Source organism: Ornithorhynchus anatinus, chromosome 1, assembly GCF_004115215.2.
Source record: "Ornithorhynchus anatinus isolate Pmale09 chromosome 1, mOrnAna1.pri.v4, whole genome shotgun sequence".
NCBI classification, from domain to species: domain Eukaryota; kingdom Metazoa; phylum Chordata; class Mammalia; order Monotremata; family Ornithorhynchidae; genus Ornithorhynchus; species Ornithorhynchus anatinus.
Genome location: NC_041728.1, coordinates 71708588 through 71728515, shown reverse-complemented (window position 1 = coordinate 71728515; position 19928 = coordinate 71708588). Strand labels below are relative to the sequence as shown.

Sequence of the window (19928 nt, the reverse complement as noted above, 5' to 3'; positions counted from 1 at the left end):
GGCATAACTGGGATTCTCCTATTCCCTTCCACTTCAGCATTGCCTATGCACTTGGATCTGTGCCTTTAGGCACTTGATAATAATTATTTTAATGACTCTCTCCCCCTCAAGGCTGTAAGCTACTTATGGGCAGGGAATGTAGCTACCAACTCTGTTGTATTATTCTCTCCCAAGCACTTAGTACAGTTCACTGCATACAGTAAGTGTTCAGTGAACACCACTGATGGATGAGTGACAAGAGAGGTGGCCAGAAATGATGAGGACTTTGGGAAGAGAGAAACTGAGGAGCTGATGTTGCAGGAGCTGTGTGAGAAGTGGCTGGAGAGGATGGAAAAGAGAGGGTGATGGGAGGTATGGCCATGGCAACAGTGACAACTACAGGCAAGGGCAGCCTGAGAGTTGGCTCCCACGCTGAACCAAGAAAAAAACAACTATGGGATTATACAGATTTTCTCTGCAACTGTGTCTCTTCCCACCCACCAACCATCAAATAATTCCATTTCTCCTTGAAGCTTCCTGGTCCAGCTCTCTCTCCTTGGAAGGGTGCTCACTGGTTAGGAGTTATGGCCCAAACACAAGAATCTCTTACCACTCAGACGTGGGTGCCCCCTTATCTAATAATAACAATAATACATAATAAATAATTATGGTATTTGCTAAGTGCTTACTATGTTCCAAGCACTGTTCTAAGCCCTGGTGAAAATACAAGCCAATCAGGTCAGACACAGTCCCTGTCCCACATAGGGCTCATAGTTTTAATCCCCATTTTAAAATGAAAAAACTGAGGCCCAAGGAAATGAAGTGACTTGCCTAAGGTCACACAGCAGACAGGTGGTGGAGTTGGGATTAGAACCCAAGCCCTTCTGACTTCCAGGCCTGTGGTCTATCTACTAAGCCACGCAGCTTCTGTTGTTTGCAGTTTTCTTTTGCTTGTTGGAGGCAAGGTTTCTCTCTTGCACCTTCTTTTCTTTCCCCTTATCCTAACTCCACCCTAACCCTGAACCCCACTCCTGCCCTAGACCAATTCTAGGGTAGGTCAAATCCCAGCAATTGCATCAGGGTCCAACTACTATGGCACCCCGTCCTCCCACAGAATGGCCACCACAAGTGTAGGGAAACACAACATGAGACCAATTTATCTGTGCCCCCTTGGTTCCTCACCCCAAACCCTGTCCCATCCTGACTCATACCAAGCTTGCTATAGAAGATAGCCTCATAGGGTCTGGGGACCAGGGCTGCAGGATGCCCATGGAGAACAGCAAGGAGGACCCAGTGGTGAGAGGGTCCAGTGATGGCAAGAGGAAGAAGGGAGGGAGATTAAGGAAAATCTTTTACTCTTTAACTCTCTCTCCACCTCCTGGGCCCCAGGGCCATGTATCCACTCCCACATCTTCAGCTTGGCAAGTGTATTTGACAGCAGCAGAGTTCCAACCATCCACGATCACCCCCAACCAATAGGTCTCTAGCCCTCAGAGTCTATTGCTTTAAGGCACTGAAACAGCTCCTTCTGTCCCCCACCCACCACTATCCTCTCTCTTTCTCCCACCACACCTCAGATTGCTCACTTCATTCCTCTCCAGCCAAACTACTCACTAGGCTTTATTCTCTCTGACTTATACCTTCAATCCTTCCTGGAGTAACAAAAGAGGTCAAAACTGAATAAATAAAGTGGACATATAAATGAGGGCAAAGAGGGTAAGTGTTAAAGTTGGCTTAAGAGATATCACGACTCAGGGTGCTGCGAAATGAATTAGAAAACTTGTCAGAAGAGTGGGGATTTGGGGAAGTTTTTGAATGTGGGAAAGAAGTTCCAAGCTGGGGAATGATATGAGTAAGAGAATGGAGAAAGGAGAGTTAAGAGTGAGATACAGCTAGATATTTGACTTGGGAAGACTAAAGACAGTGATTTGGTGAACAGTAGGAAAAGAAAGCAGATAGGGAAGGTGGGGACAGACATTGGAGTACCTTGACGTTTGTTTGATGCACAGGTTCAATTCTGGTATCCCTTCTATTCTCCATCTATATCCATTCCCTTGGAGAACTCATTAGCTCATATGGTTTCAGCTACCACCTCTATGCAGATAATTTCCAAATCTACATCCAGCCCTGATCTCTCTCCCTCTCTGCAGTCTCTCATTTCCTGTTGCCTTCAGGACATCTCTACTTGGATGTCCTCCCATCACTTCCAACATAATGTCCTAAACAGAACTCATCTTCCCACCCAAACCCTGCCCACCCCCTTCATTTTCCCATCACTGCAACCAGCACCACCATTCTTCTTGTTTCACAAGTCTGTAAATTTGGCGTTATCCTTGACTCATCTCTCTCATTCAACTCATATATTCAATCTATCACAAAATCCTGTCAGTTCAACATTCCCAACATCACTAAAATCTCTCCTTTCCTCTCCATCCAAACTGCTTCGATCTTGTCTATTTCAGCATCAACCTCTCGCTCATGCTCTGACTCTGTTCTGGAACACCTTCCCTCCTCATGTATCATAGACACTTTCCCCACCTTTCAAAGCCTTATTGAAGGGACATGTCCTCCAAGAGACCTTGCCTTATTAAGCCTCTCTCCCCTCTACTTCTGCTCCCTTCTGCGTCACCCTGACCTGCTCCCTTTATTCCTACCCCCTTCCAACACTACAGCACTTATGTACATATCTGTAATTCATTTATTTATCCCCCTTTAAACTGTAACCTCACTGTGGGCAGGGAATGTGTCTGTTTATTGTTGTATTGTACCCTCCCAATTGTTTACTACAGTGCTCTGCACACAGTAAGTGCTCAACAAATACAATTTAATAGTTTTGCCAGGTAGAGTTAAAGTACTGAACTTGAGATAGATGAGATTGGTCTGATATCTAGATTTCCTCCAGCAACACTCTGCAGCTTGTGCAAAAGAGCAGAAAATAATAATGTTGGTATTTGTTAAGCGCTTACTATGTGCTGAGCACTGTTCTAAGCGCTGGGGTAGACACAAGGGAATCAGGTTGTCCCACGTGGGGCTCACAGTCTTAATCCCCATTTTACAGATGAGGTAACTGAGGCACCGAGAAGTGAAGTGACTTGCCCAAAGTCACACAGCTGACAAATGGCCGAACTGGGATTTGAACCCATGACCTCTGACTCCAAAGCCCATGCTCTTTCCACTGAGCCACGCTGCTCCTCAACAGCATAGCCTAGCAGAACTTACCTTAACTTCTCTGTGCTTCAGTTGCCTTATCTGTAAAATGTAGATTAAGACTGTGAGACCCACGTGAGACATGATTACCTTGTATCTACCCCAGCGCTTAGAACAGTGTTTGGCACAAAGTAAGCACTTTACAAATTCATTCATTCATTCATTCAATAGTATTTATTGAGCACTTACTATGTGCAGAGCACTGTACTAAACTCTTGGAATGTACAAAACGGCAACAGATAGAGACAGTCCCTGCCCAATGACGGGCTGACAGTCTAACTGGGCGAGACAGACAGACAAAAACAATGGCAATAAATAGAATCAAGGGGATGTACATCTCATTAACAAAATAAATAGGGTAATAAAAATATATACAAATGAACGGACGAGCACAGTGCTGAGGGGAGAGGAGGGAGAGGGGGAGGAGCAGAGCGAAAAAGGGGGAAAAGGGGACTTAGCTGAGGGGAAGTGAAGGAGGGGGTAGAGAGGCAGCAGAGGGAGCAGAGGGAAAAGGGGAAGCTCAATCTGGGAAGGTCTCTTGGAGGAGGTGGGCTCTCAGTAGGGCTTTGAAGAGGGGAAGAGAATTAGTTTGGCGGAGGAGAGGAGGGAGGGCATTCCAGGACAGAGGGAGGACGTGGCCCAGGGCTCGACTGTGGGATAGGCAAGAACGGGGGACGGTGAGGAGGTGGGCGGCAGAGGAGTGGAGCGTGCGGGGTGGGCAGTAGAAAGAGAGAAGGGAGGAGAGGTAAGAGGGGGCAAGGTGATGGAGAGCCTTGAAACCTAGAGTGAGAAGTTTTTGTTTCGTGCAGAGGTTGATAGGCAACCACTATTATTATTAAGGGATAAAGCATGGCCAAAAGAGTCAGAAGGTCATGAGTTCTAATCCTGAATCCACCACTTGTCTTCTCTGTGATCTTGGGCAAGTCACTTCACTTCTCTGTGCCTCAGTTCCCTCATCTGGAAAATGGGGCTAAAGACTGTGAGCCCTGGATCGGACAGGGACTGTGTCCAACCCAATTACCTTGTATATACCAGCAGTGCCTGGCACATCATAAGCACTTAACAAATACCATGATGATGATTACTATTATTATTACAAGAACAAAGGAGGTGGACTGTGGAGGTGGTCCAGGGCTGTGTGTTAATGCTGAGAGATGGACAAGAGATATGAGAAAAGGTGAGTTGAGTTCAGTAGAGAGGGTGATGTTGAGGTCGTCACTTTGGTCATCAAGGCAAGGTAGGGAGGCTAAAAGGGCATGATGACTTGAGAAAACTGGGTGGAGTCAAAAAAATTAGAGGTCTCTGTGGGGCAACAGGACAAACTTGTTAGGACGAAGTGTATAGGAGAGAAGGCAGGTGAGGAAGTTGTGGTAGGATAGAGGGATTTCAGAGATGGTGAGGGTAGAGACTGTATAAGTGACTGGAAATGATGAGATCAAGTGTGTGTCCAAGTTGGTGACTGAAACCTGACAGCAGTTATGATGGTTCTCTGCACAATAAATTGATAAATATTTCAAGTGATTGATCCAGACCTCCCTCATACATTCCTGGCTTTGGCTCTGTTCCTGGCCTTCCTGTGGTTTAATCTTCTCAGTAAGTCACTGTCTGGGAGTTATCTCTGGGCCAAAGCAGAACAGTCCACGATGACACAGGTGGAGTCAGTTTCACACACACACACACACACACACACACACACACGATTAAAGATTTACAATCAACCTTTAGGTCTTCTCCTGATAAAATTCTGCCTCTGGTAGAGACAGCTGTTCTTACAACTCCAGATATTAGCTAAAATATTGAACTCAGGGAGGAGCACACTGAATAAACTACTCCCAAGTATTGACCTTATTCATAGGTGCAAATGTATTTCTGAACTTTCCCTTGAGGCCTAAGTTCTGTATTCGGAGAATGTGTGCCAATTTTGAAATAGGTGCCCAAACAGATTTACCCCAAAAAGGTGAAAGATTTTTCCATCTCACAAGAAAGTCATATCCATCAGAGCCTACCAGACTGAGCTGGTCAGTGGCATGCACTCCAAGTGCCCTGTGTCAGAGGGATGCTCTTCAATCAGTCCCCTTTCACTCTGGGAGCCCCATCAATGCTTTTAAATTGATTGTGTCTTTTAATTCTCCAAACAGCAGCCAAAGACATGGGTAAATGGCACATTTGAAAAACCTAAAGATAAAATACATAAAATGACCAAGCAGTTTCTGTCCCCTGTGAACTTCTGCCTCCACACTTGGATGAAAAAATCTTCCTAATGACAGAAACTCTCAGTTGAGAATCTCAGAAATTGTTTGACTCTTCAGACCTGAGATTGAAGGAAAGCCTCAAGAGAGACAGTCACTCCAATTTGATTGGCTTTGCTGCAAATGATGCACAGCAGAGCTAGGCACAGCAGAGGCAGGAGAGCGCTTCCGGAAGACTGCATGATCCCCTCCACTGCTACCCACAGACCTCTTGGGTCTCTCCAGTCTGTTCTGCAATCACTACCTGTGCTGCTGACTCACGTTTCAGCCCAAGCAAAACTCTCAGAGACAGCTATGGTTCTTAGCTGCTTATTAAGAAATTCCCCAGCAAACAGTAAGATGCAGAATTCCACATTATTCGGCTTGGGCTTAAAGATAATGAACATTTGGGTAGAGCTTGAATAAACAGAGCGGGAAGCAATGCACCGGAATCAGCAGCACATGACACAAAAGATGCAGGTGTTTAAACACATTTTGTGCCGTGCACTCTAATTTCAGAATTAATCCTCTCGCCAGACCGATTTGATCATTTCCCTTTTACGAATGAATGAAATGAAACTCTGAGAGATTAGATGATGGATGGAGGCTTAAGGTACGAGGCCCTTCATTTGCATCCACTGCTTAGCCCGTTCCACCATAGCGGGATTGCCGACCCTCACCAATTCTTCCTTGCTGTCAACATCATTTGGCCCCATGAGGCTTAGTTTCCACTGGCTCACTTGAAACCAAGGTCATTGCTGGAGGAAAATTGCTTTGGCTTCCAAGCCAACTTTTATGTAAGTTGATTTTTTCTTTTCCACAAGTCAACCTGACCAGCCTGTGACTTCAAAAATTGGCCTAAGGGACAATTTACCCTGGCACAACACACCCTGAGCTTTTCATTGTGGAAGCTCACAACACTTGAGCCAATATCACATTTTGGTAAATTTTTAAATCCATACTGTCTGGCCAGCTCCCAGCGTGACATTCAGAATACTATGTTTCAGCATTCATAAAATGTCATGTATTCAGTATTGACTCCTATAAGGAGTTTCCCCTGAGGGAAATTTACTGCTTTAAAACTAAATCATCTGAATCTCCGACATAATAGGATGCATCATCAAGGAAGAAACATCTGGGTTGTAGCTCAGTTTTGTCAATTTATTTCCCTTTTCAAAGAGAAAAAACTTACATCGGCCACTGCAAACCATCTTAGGCTATGGATTCACTCATTCAAGAGTGTGATGTGGCCAAAGAGTGTTGTGGGAAATGGCTAACTACTTGTTCTAGGAGAAAGAGTGGAGGAGAAAAGGCCAGGAGATACTAGTAGGGTGCTCAGAAATTCAGTGCTGCTGATAACTTCATGTGCCTAAATCTCACCTGAAACAAAATTGCATAATATTTTTCAACCTTATCAGGGTTATAAGCTTACAGCTGTAAGACTGTAAACTCATTCTAGACTTAAGGTCATTCTAGACTGTAAACTCATTGTGGACAAGGAAAGTGTCTATCAACTTTGTTATATTGTACTCTCCCAAGTGCTTAGTACAGTGTTCTGCATGCAGTAAGCACTCAGTAAATGTGATTGATTAAGTGATTGATCAAATTTTGCCATTTGGAAGCCTATTTGTTATATTTTTGGTGGGCTGTAAAGTTTCAAGGTTTTTTTGTTTGTTTAAAAAAGAAATTAAATTCATTTGAGCCAGAAGCCCTAAGAAACAAGCTGTTTTATTTCAAACAGTGAATGGACCTGAAGTCGGAGAGAAAAACTGAACAATTTTCATTTAACATTTATGAAAGGATAGTTTTGAATGGTATCTAACAAAAAAACTACTCAACTCAATATAGAGTGATTTATCATGATGTAAACATTTCCTGTAAAGGATAAAGCAAGTCTATACTTTACAGGAATATTGCTGCTAGAAAAAAAAAGATGCGTTACCAAGGAAAAAATGCAGTCCTTGGTCCCTGTTGAAATATGTAGCTGGCATTAAATTGTGTGTCCTCTGGAAAATCTTGGGTTGTAGGTATGTTTTCCAGGCATAGGATGTTCTGTCACTTTTTGGTAGCAGAATGGGTTTTCAAAAAGACCAGTATGGCTTTTGGCCAAGTGCTTGGCAATAGCAGGGCACCAGGTTCTATACACATTTCATTTATTTCATCATTTCAATAAATACTATTGAATGAATTTATTATTTATTTATTATGGTATTTGCTAATTGATATATTTAGCAGTCTCATGGGGCCTAGAAGGACAATCCCCCAGCCTATACTATATGTTAAACACTCTTCTAATCACTAGGGTAGATACAAGTTAATCAGGTTGATCACAGTCCCTGTCCCACTTGGGGCTCAGAGTTTAAGAAGGAGGGAGAACAGGTATTAAATCCCCAGTTTACAGATGTTGAGGCATAGAGAAGTTAAATGATTGCCCAAGGTCACATAGTGACAACTAGGAGCGCCAGGTTTAGAACCCAGGTCCTCTGATTCCCCAGGCCCATGCTCTTTCCACTAGGCCATGCTGCATTCCTAGACCCTAGTTGAGGGTCTATAAGATGAGGCATCCAGTTTTGAATATGAAAATGAGAACTGACCAGTTCTACCACAGAAGACATATCTGATTTGTTTTGCAATTTCACTAGAGCCATATTTAACATCAAAAGGCAGGCCAAGATAATCATTAATGAGGCCCTGGAAATGCAGCCAGCTCACCAGCATTGAAGCAATGCTCACAGCCACACAGCTTCTATAGGCGGGACATGTGAGGAGAATGGATGAAAGAGGAACACCCAAGCTGATACTTCAGAGGGGTACATGAAAGCCTGGAGGACAGAATTAAAGAGTTAGAGCCACAGTGAAGAACTGCAGCAGACAGAACAATCTCTCACTCTGCAATCAGAACCAACTAAGCAGAGGCTTCAAAGAGATCAGGATACCAAGAGAAAAACTAAAAAACAGAAACAGGCCCTCTATGGGGCAAATCCATTAGTACAGTAATAAACTATCTATGTGTGCACATAGAGTGGAAGGGTAATGTTGACCACAGACTGACTTTTGCCACTTAACTTGAAGGCATGGATCTCACTCATTAGTAATGGAATCTTCCACCACAATACTTTCATATTGTATACTTTCAGCAACTAAGAATTCATTTTTAGTTTGGAGCCCAATCTTCAAAGAGTTGGGAATGTATAACAAAGGTCATTCCAGAGCCCTGAATGTTAGTCCCTCAGATTTGATAGATCTGATTTGTCTTTGTTTTATGCTGCCGAGTCGTCTCCAACCCATAGCAATGCCTTGGACACATCTCTTGAAGAATGCCCCACTTCCATCTGCAGTCGTTCTGGAAGTGTAACCATAGAGTGTTCTTGGTAAAAATATGGAAGTGGTTTAGCATTGCCTCTTTCCACACAGTAAACTTGAGACTCTCTCTCATGCCGCTGCTGCCCAACATAAGTGAGTTTTGACTTGTAGCAGATTCTCTGCCACTCACTAGCCGCTGCCCAAGTCAGGAATGGAATAGATATTATTATTATTAGGGTATTTGTTAAGCACTTACTATGTGCCAAGCACTGTTCTAAAGCACCAGGATAGATAGAGAGTAATCTGGTTATCAGGTGGGGCTCACAGTTTTAATCTTCATCTTACAGACAAGGTAACTGAGGCACAGAGAAGAGAAGTGGCGTGCACAAGGTCACACAGCAGATGAGTGGCAGAGTCAGGATTAGCACCCACAGCCTCTGACTCCCAAGCCCATGCTCTTTCCACTAAGTCACTTTGTCAAGACTGTCATAGTACTGGAAATTCTCCAGGTGTCACCCTGAGAGGAGAAAGACCTGATAGTCCTTGCTTAACTAAAAATTTAAAACAGCAAGAAGGCTTCCTCTTGGACAAGTTGGAAAAGCAAGGCACTGGGAATCAGGAGATTTAATATTAATAATAAAATAATGATAATAATAATGAAAACAGTTTTTGTTAAGCATTTACTATGTGCCAAGTACCCTATGAAGTGCTGGGGTAGACACAAAATAATCAGGTCCCACATGAAGCTCACAGTCTAAGGAAAAAGAAGAGATCTTGAATCCCCATTTTGCAGATGAGGAAACTGAGGCACAGAAAAGTAAAGTGACTTGCCCAAGATTACACAGCAAACAGTGGAGCCAGTATTAGAATCCAGGTCCTCTGAGTTCTAGTCCTAATAATAGTAATAATAACTGTGGTATTTGTTAAGCATTTATGTGCCAGGTACTGTACTAAGTCCTGCGGTGGATACAGCAAATTGGTTGGACACAGACCCTGTCCCACAAGGGGCTCACAGTGTTTAATCCCCATTTTGCAGATGAGGTAATTGAGGCCCAGAGAAGGGAAATGACTAGCCCAAGGTCACACAGCAGACAAGTGACTCTCGGGCCTGTGCTCTATCCACTAGGCCACGATTTTTCCAGTTCTGGTTCTGCCTGTTGGACTGTGCCCTACAGCACTTACGTATATATTCATAATTTATTTCTTTATATTAATGTCTGTCTTCCCCTCTAGACCGTAACCTTCTTATGGGTAGGGAACATGTCTACCAGTTCTATCATATTGTACTCTTCCAAGTACTTATAGTCAGAGGTCATGGGTTCGAATTCTGGCTCTGCCACTTCTCAGCTGTGTGACTTTGGGCAAGTCACTTAACTTCTCTGTGCCTCAGTTACCTCATCTGTAAAATGGGGATTAACTGTGAGCCTTACGTGGGACAATTTGATTACCCTATAACTACCCCAGCACTTAGAACAGTGCTCTGCACATAGTAAGCACTTAACAAATACCAACATTATTATTATTACAATGCTCTGCCCATAGTAAGTGCTCAATAAATACCACTGATTGATTGGTTGATGACCGCTATTGACTGATGAACCACCCAGGGTATTCTGGGAGGGGGCTGGACCCAGCACAAATCCAGAAAAATAGCTGGCCAACATAGGCAGCAAAGACTGCAGTGTCTACCAAGTCCACCATCTTCCATATTACAAGGCTACCTTACAGCATCAGAACTATGCGGCAGTCACCTTGGCAAGAAATGTGTCCTGTACCTAATAAAATCTTCATGTGCCATTCACATCCCTGCCTGACTACTAGTTCATCACATCCAACAGGAACATAACTGTCAGGAAAAAAACCACCACACAAACCACTAGCACTCTGATTAAGTCCTTTGTGTAGATTCTCGAGCCTAAAGTATCTATGGTACTCACCTGAAGCATGGAACCACACTAAGGAGACAGGATGCCAATCCTCCCCCCCGCCCCAAACACACACAACACAAACACACACAGACACCCAGCATCACTCTGGAAAATGGAAGCCTGAGGCTACATCAATAAAAAGGGGTGCTAACTCCCCAGCCTCTTTCAGCACAGAGGGAATCTCTAATCATGCCAAGGGGAAGAGATGCCACCCCCCAACCCCATACCACTCATCAGGAGACTGGGACCCTGCCAACCTAGCTCCACACACTTGGAGTCTGAGGTTGAGACTGTGGCAAACCCTCCTCAAACCTCTCTCCCCTCTCCTCCCCTATCTCTTATCCCTTATGATTTGTCACCTATTTCACTGATAAAATTGAAACTATCAGGTGTGATTCCCGCTGGGACTCTCCACTAAGCCCACCTCTTCCTGATCCCTTTTCTACTCTCCCATCCTTTCCAGAGGAGATCCCCTGCCTCCCCCTCTAAACCTACCATTTCCACCCCAATCTCTTTGAACATATTAGGACAATTGTCTCTTCCTTACTTCCCTCCCTGACAGTCAACTTCAACCTCTACTTTCCAGTGGCTTTTTCCCCACTACTTTCAAACATGTCCATATGTCCTCTATTCTAAAAAAAAACCCAAAACCCACCCCTCAGCTCCCTCTAGCTATCACCGCATCTCCCACCTATTATTCCTCTCCAAACTCCCCAGAAAATTGTTTACCCCCCACTAACTCCATTTCTTCTCCTCAAATCCCCCCTTGATTCCTTTCATGGAAATGGTCCTCGTTAAGGTCACCAATGATTTCCTTCTTGCTAAATCCAATGGCCACTAATACATTCTAACCTTCCTTGACCTTTCTGCTACCTGTGAACCTGTGGATCAACCTCTTCTGGAAACATTACTTAACTTTGGCTTCACTGACAATGTCTTCTCCTAGTTCTCCTCCTATCTCTCAGTCTTTTTGTGGGCTTCTTCTCTGCCTCCTGCCCTCTAAATGTGGAGGTGTCCTAAGGTTCAATTCTGGGTACCTTTCTATTATCCACCTACACCCAACCACCTGGAGAAGTCATTCATTCCCATGGCTTTGACTTTCATCTTTATATGGTTGGTTCTCATATCCACTTCTCCAAACTTCACCTCTCTACTTCTCGTCAGGCTTGCATTTCCTCTTGTCTCCAGGACCTCTCTCCTTAGATATCCCAATAATGCCTCATACTTAACATGTCCAAAAAAAGAATTCCTCATCTTTTCACTCAAACCATGTCCTCTCCCCCCCGATATTTCCCCATCACTGTTGACAATTTTATGATCCTCTCTCCTCACATGTCCAAAACCTTGATATTATCCTCGACTCATCTCTCTCACTTTACTTACATATTCAAATCCTTCCAGTTCTGCCTTCACATCTCTAGAAGCCAGCTCTTCCTCTCCATCCAAACTGTTATCATGCTGATTCATTGACTACTTCATCAGCCTCATCACTGACCTCTCTGTCACCTCTTTCTTCCCACCCCAGTCCATACTTCACTCTGCCACTTGGATCATTTTCATAAAATAGTTCAGTCCATATCTCCCCAGAACTCAAAATGCCTGCCCATCCACGTGGCTTTACAGCAAACAGAAACTCTTACCATTGGTTTTAAAGCACTTAATTACCTCTCTCCCACCTACCTTACCTTACTGATCTCCTACTACAATCCAATCTGCACACTTCGGTCTGCTAACAACCTATTCATTGTACGTCAATTTCTTCTGTCTCACTGTAGACTCTTAACTTTGCCCAAAATCTTTTTATGAACTCACTCCCCATACATATCAATGGCTACCTCTCCCGTCATCTTCAAAACTCTCCTAAAATCACATCTCCTCTAAAAACCTTCCCTGATTAGACCCTCATTTCTCTTACTCATCCCCACTCCTATGTTGTCTATGCATATTTATCTCTAATGCTTAATCACTTGATACTCACCCCACCTCCAACCCTTATGTACCAGTTCTTATATTCTTCCATTCCCCTATAAGTAATTCATTTTAATGTCTGTCTCCCCATTTAAACTGTAAGCCACTTGAGGGAAGGAAATGAGTGCACCAACTCTTTGTATTACACTCCTCCCAGTGTTTAGTACAGTGCTCTGCACAAGTAAGCATTCAATAAATACCACTGATTGCTTGATTGAGCGCCAATCTCCCCTTTCTCAAAATGGATGCACAATTTCCAGTTTTGTCATCTGTCTTTCTTATATGACCTTTGCTAAGAAAAATGATAATTTGGAATAATTTTCCAGATAAAGGAGCAATATGGTCTAATGGAAAGAGCACTCACTGGTCTGGGAGTCAGAGAACCTGGGTGCTAATCTCAGCTCCACCACTACTTGTCTGCTGTGTGACCATGGGCAAATCGCTTAACTTTTCTGTGCCTCAGTTATATCATCTGTACAGTGGGAATTGAGACTGTGAGCCCAAGTGGGACATGGACTGTGTCCAACCTTATGATCTTGTATCTACCCCAGAGCTTAATACAGTCCCAGGCACCTAGCAAGCACTTAAATACCATAAAAAACACCCTTGCAGCTACTCTTAAACCCTATACATTTCCTCCTGCCTTCAAGACATCTCTACCTGCCAGCACCTCAAAAGAAACAATGTCCAAAACTGAACTCCTCATCTTCCCACAGAAACCCTTTCCTCCCTCAGATTAACCCATAATTGTGGATAATGCCAGACCCCTCACTATTTTACAAGCCCACAACTTTAGTATTATACTTGACTCACCTCTCTCATTTAACCCTTATATTTAGTCTGTCACCATATCCTGTCAATTCTTTCTTCAAGGCATCCCTGGAGTCCACCTTTTAACAGTGGTCGAAAAATGTGTCATTTCTCATGTCGACTAATGAATCAGGCTCTTCATTGACCTCCCTGCCTCCTTTTTCTCCACCTTCTATTCCATACTTTATTCTGCTGCCCAGGTTATTTTTCTAAAGTACTGGTCTGTGCACATCTCCCCATTCCTCAAAAACCTCAAATGGTAGTCCATTCATCTCAATCAATCAAACATATTTATTGAGTGCTTACTGTGTGCAGAGCACTGTACTAAGTGGTTGGGAGAGTACAATATAACAGCTGGTGGACACATTCCCTGCCCACAACAAGTTTACAGACTAGAGGGGGAGAGAGTCATTAATATAAATCAATTACTAATATGTACATAAGTACTGTGGGGATGAGCAAGGGGTGAATAAAGGGTGCAAATCCAAATTCCAAGGCAAGGCAGATCACATCAGACAGAAACTTTCTTACCATTGGTTTTTAGACACTCAATTAGCTCTCTCCTTCCTACCTAACCTTGTTTTCCTCCAACTACAACACAGCCCACACACTTCACCCCTTTAACACAAACCCACTTACTGTACTTCAATCTCTTCTCTTTCTATTGACCACTTACCCCATCTTCCATTCTGCATTTCCCTTCCCCTTCATATCTGACAGGCCACCATTCTCCCTATCTTCAGAGCTCTTCTCAAATCACATCTTCTCAAATGATCCTTCCCAACTAAGTCCTCCTCACTTCCCCTAGTCGCTGTCCTTTCTGTCGCCTTTGCATTTGGATCTATACCACTTAAGCACTTTGATACTCACCCAGCCCCAGTCCCACAGCATTATGTACATATTGTGGCTCAGTGGAAAGAGCACGGGGTTAGGAGTCAGAGGTCATGGGTTCTAATCCTGGCTCTGCCGCTTGTCAGCTGGGTGACTTTGGGCAAGTCACAACTTTTCTGTGCCTCAGTTACCTCATCTGTAAAATGGGGAATAAGACAGTGAGCCCCACGTGGAACAACCTGATCACCTTGTATTCCCCCAGTGCTTAGAACAGTGCTGTGCACATAGTAAGTGCTTAAATACCATTATTATTATTATTATTTATATCCTTATACTCTGCTGCTTCTCCTACTGGTAATGTATTTTAATTTCTGCCTCCTTCACTGTAAGATTCCAGAGGGTGGGGATTATATCTACCACCTCCCTTGTATTGTACTCTCCCAGGTCCTTAGAAGCACTTTGTAAGCAAGCAATAAATACCATTTTTTGATTGATAGATATAAAATCTTGCATAAGTACTTACTTTAGTTCCAAGAACTTATTTTCTAGGGAAGTAGCAAGGCTTAGGGGAAAGAGCCCGGGATTGGAAGTCAGAGTCATGTGTTCTAATTCATTCATTCATTCATTCAATCATATTTATTGAGCACATACTGTGTGCAAAGCACTGTACTAAGTGCTTGGAAAGTACAATTCAGCAACAAATAGAGACAATATCTGACCAACAATGGGATCACAGTCTAGAATTCCAGCTCCATTACTTGTCTGCTGTGTGACTTGGGGCAAATCACTTAACTTCTCTGTGCCTCAGTTACCTCATAGGTAAAAGGGGGATTAAGACTGTGAGCTCCACGTAGGACAACCTTTTTACCTTGAATCTACCCCAGTGCTTAGAACAGTACTTGGCACATAGTAAGTTTTAACAAATACTGTAATTATTATTACTATTGCCATGTAAGCGCTAAATAAATATGATTGATTGAATGAATGTCCTTGTGTAAGAGGCAATGTACTTGATTAAATGCACTTCACCAGGGATAATTCAACAAACTATTCCCTAGACTTTTGGAAACAACCGCAATGAAACATATTCTGTATTAAAGACTTCCCAAGGTGATCTATTTAACCTTCCACGCTGACACACTTTATAGATTTCTGAATACATGCTTTCAGATTTGTGTAAAATTTAATGACTGATACATTATTGCCTTGTTTTGTGTCTAAACCATGAAATAGCATTGGAGAAAAGATAAAAAATAGTGGTGATTTTGATGTTGACTTATAAAATATAAAATTTATCATCTGGATACATATATTTTGCACCTAAATGACAATAACGTATAACAAGGTATAACATAATCAGAATGGATGACATTATTTAAAGAAAAGCTGTTTTCTAAATAGACTAAATGGATTTGAAAATATAAACAATTACTTATAGTATATGATGTTGCCATTCAAGTTAATGCAGTAAACATGCATTGCAGTGAGGTTATACTTTTTGGTAGAAGGAAATGATTAAAAAAAACCCTGGAGCACAAACCTCATTTTTTCAAAATAATTGAAAAGTATGGCAAAATGAGTCATTTTACCAAATTAGAGGCTGGTATTTATTTTAAGTCTCAGATTTGTTTCATAGCTCCCTTTCTGCACCTCATCCCCAAAATGTGCATATCCCACAGGGCTCTATTCCAGTTCCCACACCCATCTTGTGGTGCACTAAGTCTCTCAAGGAGCTTATCCACTCACATCTTTGCAGATGTCTCTCTAATCTACTTCACTAGCCCTAACCTCTATCCATCTGCTCAATCTCACATTTCCTCCTATTTACAGAACGGCTCTATTTCAATGTCCAGCCAACACCTCAAACTCAACATGCCTAAAGTTCAACTCCTTATCTTTTCTCCTTAACCCACTCCTCCCCATAACTCCCCCATGTCGACATCATCACTATCTTTCTTGTCCCAGAAGCCAACTTCTTATCACCCCTTATTCTTCCCTCTTTATTTCTGCCAACTCTTCCCCCAAAAAAATTCAAACCATACCTCCCCACTCCTCAAGAACCTCCTGTTGTTGCCCACACACCTCTGCATAAAACTGAAATTCTTTATCATCGGCTTTAAAGCACTCAATCTCCTTACCCATTCTAACTTACCTAGCTGCTTTTCTACTACAGCTCAGCCCACACACTTTGCTTTTCGAATGGAAACCGACTCCCTTTACCTCTATCTCATCTATCTTGCCTCTGACCTATTGCCTATGTCCTGCTTCTGGTCTGGAATGTCCTCCCTCTTAATATCCAACAGACGATCATTAGCCCCACCTTCAAAGCCACATCTCCAAGAAGCCTTCCCCAAATAAGCCCTCATTTCCTCTTCTCTCACTCCCTTTTGTGTCACCCTTGCAGTTGGATTTGCATCCTTAATTCACCCCTTCCTCAGCCCCACCTCACTTATGTACATAACTGTAATTTATTAATTTACATTATTGTCTGTCTCCCCCTCTAGAATATAAGTTCACTGAGGATAGAGAACATGTCTACCAACTTTATTGTACTCTTCTACGGTCTTAGTACAGTGCTCTGCACACAATAAGCTCTCAGTCAAAATAATTGATGGAATGATTAATCATTTAGCTTTAAATAATAATAATAATGTTGTATTTGTTAAGCGCTTACTATATGCAGAGCACTGTTCTAAGCGCTGGGGTAGACACAGGGAAATCAGGTTGTCCCACGTGGGGCTCACAGTCTTCATCCCCATTTTACAGATGAGGGAACTGAGGCACAGAGAAGTTAAGTGACTTGCCCACAGTCACACAGCTGACAAGTGTCAGAGCTGGGATTCAAACTCATGACCTCTGACTCCAAAGCCCATGCCCTTTCCACTGAGCCACGCTGCTTCTTTAGCACTGTCACTTCTCTCCCTCTTTCTTAACCTCACTGATCTCCTACTACAACCCTACTTATGTGGACTCCGCTCCTCTAATGCCAACCTACTCACCCTACCTTGATCTTGTCTATCTCTCCACTGACTTCTGTGCATCTTCCTTCTGACCTGAAACTCCCTCCGCTTTCGTATCCAACAGTCCAACACTCCCCATCTTCACAACCCTTCTAAAATCAAGAAGGCTTCCCTGACTAAGTCTTCATTTCATCTACCTGTCTTCCCCTACTGCCTCATCTATTAACTTGACTGTGTACCCATTAAACACTTAAATGTGCTAAATTCCAGCCCTACAGCACTTATATACATATCCTTATACTTTATTATTTACCCTATTTGCAATTTATTTTAATCCCTGTAGGCTGTAATCTCTAGAGCAGAGATCATCACTACCTACATCACTGTATTGTACATTTTGACCAGCTTAATACAGTGCTTGGCAATCAATAAGTACCACTGATTGATTGATCTAGAACATTTCTGGGATCTACCTTTTCTTTTCCACCCAAATGATCACCACCTTGGTTCATCTCTGGTCACATTATGATTCAACTGCCTTATCAGCCTCCTCACTGATCTACCAAACTAATAGATACACAATGCTACCCAGATCATCTTGCTAAAATTCCCCTTGGCACCTCTGTCAAAAACCTCCAATGAATATCCATTTACTTACACATCTGGCAAAAAAATAATTCATGCTGAGTTCACAGCTCTCCTCCAATTTTCCCCATATTTCTTTTCAGCTCTCTTCACTTGCTGGCTCCCTCTTTTTGCTCCTCCCAAACTAATCTCACTCTCTGACTCTTGCTTTCAGGCTGGAACTCTCCCTTCAAATCCACCAGGCCACAATTCTCCTCCTCTTTAAAACACTCCTAAAATTGGGCTTTCTCCAAGAAACTTTCTCCAATTAATTCTCCAAACCCCAAGTAGGGACAACCCAACAGCCACCTTAAGCACTTATAATTGTGATAGTTTGTTAAGTGCTTATTAGGTGACAAGCACTTTACCAAGCTCTGGGTTAGATACCACATGCTCAGATCAGACAGAGTGCCTGTCCCACATGGGGCTCACAGTGAGGGACAGAGAAGTTAAATGATTTGTCCAAGGTAATTCAGCATGTGAATGGCAGACATGGGACTAGAACCCAGACCTCCACTCATGTATTTATACCCATCCTCAGCACTTATGTATTTGTATATTCAATTGTCTATTCAACTATTTACTCATTTGTAAATAATGTATGTTTTCCTGTCTTCCTCTCTAGATCTCTTGAGGACAGGGAATGTTTTTTGCTCCTTGTGTTTGTATAATGCTCAGCCCTCAGTAGTTATTCAATAAATGTTATTGATTAGTTGGGGTACGCATGATTAAAAATTAAAAATAACAAATGAATTTCAATTCTAGCCAAAAGTTATTCAATAGCGCTGTAAAAAAAAACTATTTCAAGTGAAAAGAAAGGCTATACCTGGAAGTGTAGTCATACATTGCTTGGACCTAACTGGTTGGTCTAACAACATGAAAAATCAGAACGCTCCTGAAGAAAAAGAAATGGCTATCCAATGTGCTCAGTCTCTTAGAAGTGGACACTGAATTTCCAGTTACAGAGATTTAAAGTGTTAACATCCAATTTTAATGAATAGGTTGGACATGGACAAGTGGAAGTTGAATTAGGCCAGAGGATTTTAATTCAAAAATTAAGACAGCCTAGTCATTAAGGCAAAGCACGCACAGAGTTTAATCAAAAAGCCCACTAATTTTCATGAAGTCAATGAAGCAATGGAAAAACAAATACATTATGAAATGATCCCCTTAATAGTAATAAGACAATTTAATAGCCAACCCATCTGGAGAATACTGTAAGACTAGATAATCATAATTCCTGTAATATGAATCTGAAAAATATTTTTACTGCAAAGCCAGTGTGTGATAAATGCCATTTAGGACACGCAGTGCAGTTAAAGATCACAATCCATCACCCTGCCTGTTGTTTGCCATCACAAAAGGCTCTTGCAAAATAATCAATTCAACAAAGTGCAGCTTTGACGTACGTGATCAGCAGCAGCAGCTACTTAATTTTTTCCTCCGGTTGTTGAAAGACAGGATATTTTCAACAAAAGGATTTGTACCTGATCAGAGATATTCAGCAAAAATTTTACCTACCTCTTAGTGCATAGAGGCCTCATTGGGAAAGTGAGCACTCAATAAATACCATTGATCGATTGATTGATAGGGGTATCTTCTCTAGCTGTTGATGATCAAAACAACAAAAATCCATCATACTATCTTTGCCTGTCACATAGGTAAGCTTTTTTTATTTGTTTTTGTTTACTCACCCTGCCCGCCTTCAAACTTCTGTTCCATTCCTACTTTACCTGTCTCCCCATCCTCTCTTACCTCTATGACTTCCTACTACAACCCAGCCCACACACTTTGTTCCTTTAATGCCAAGGTACTCACTGTACCTTGATCTCATCTGCCTCATAGTCAAGCCCTTGCCCACCTGCCTCTGGACTGAAATGCCCTCCCCCTTCATATGCATTACCATCACTCTTCCCACCTTCAAAGTCTTATTGAAGGCACATCTCCTCCAAGAGGCTTTCCCCAACTAAGCCCTCATTTCCTCTTCTCCCACACCTTCTGTATCATCCTTGTAGTTGGATTTGTACCCTCTATTCACTCCACACTCAGTTCCACAGCACTTATGTAAATATCCATCGTGGCTTAGTGAA

The 19928-nt window shown here is 42.5% G+C and overlaps 1 protein-coding gene across 15 annotated transcripts in view; it reads right to left on the bottom strand.

Moving 5' to 3' along the window:
- The window catches only part of LOC100073568 (muscular LMNA interacting protein), a 221747-nt gene that overhangs the window by 180423 nt on the left and 21396 nt on the right, over window positions 1–19928 (bottom strand). Inside the window, exon 1 of one of the 15 annotated variants that reach the window (XM_029075092.1) lies at window positions 19360–19441. The exons of the other annotated variants lie outside the window; for them this stretch is intronic. The gene's annotated coding sequence lies outside the window, so the exon portion shown is untranslated. Of the gene's footprint in view, window positions 1–19359; window positions 19442–19928 lie in introns of those variants that run through there. 15 annotated transcript variants of the gene reach the window in all.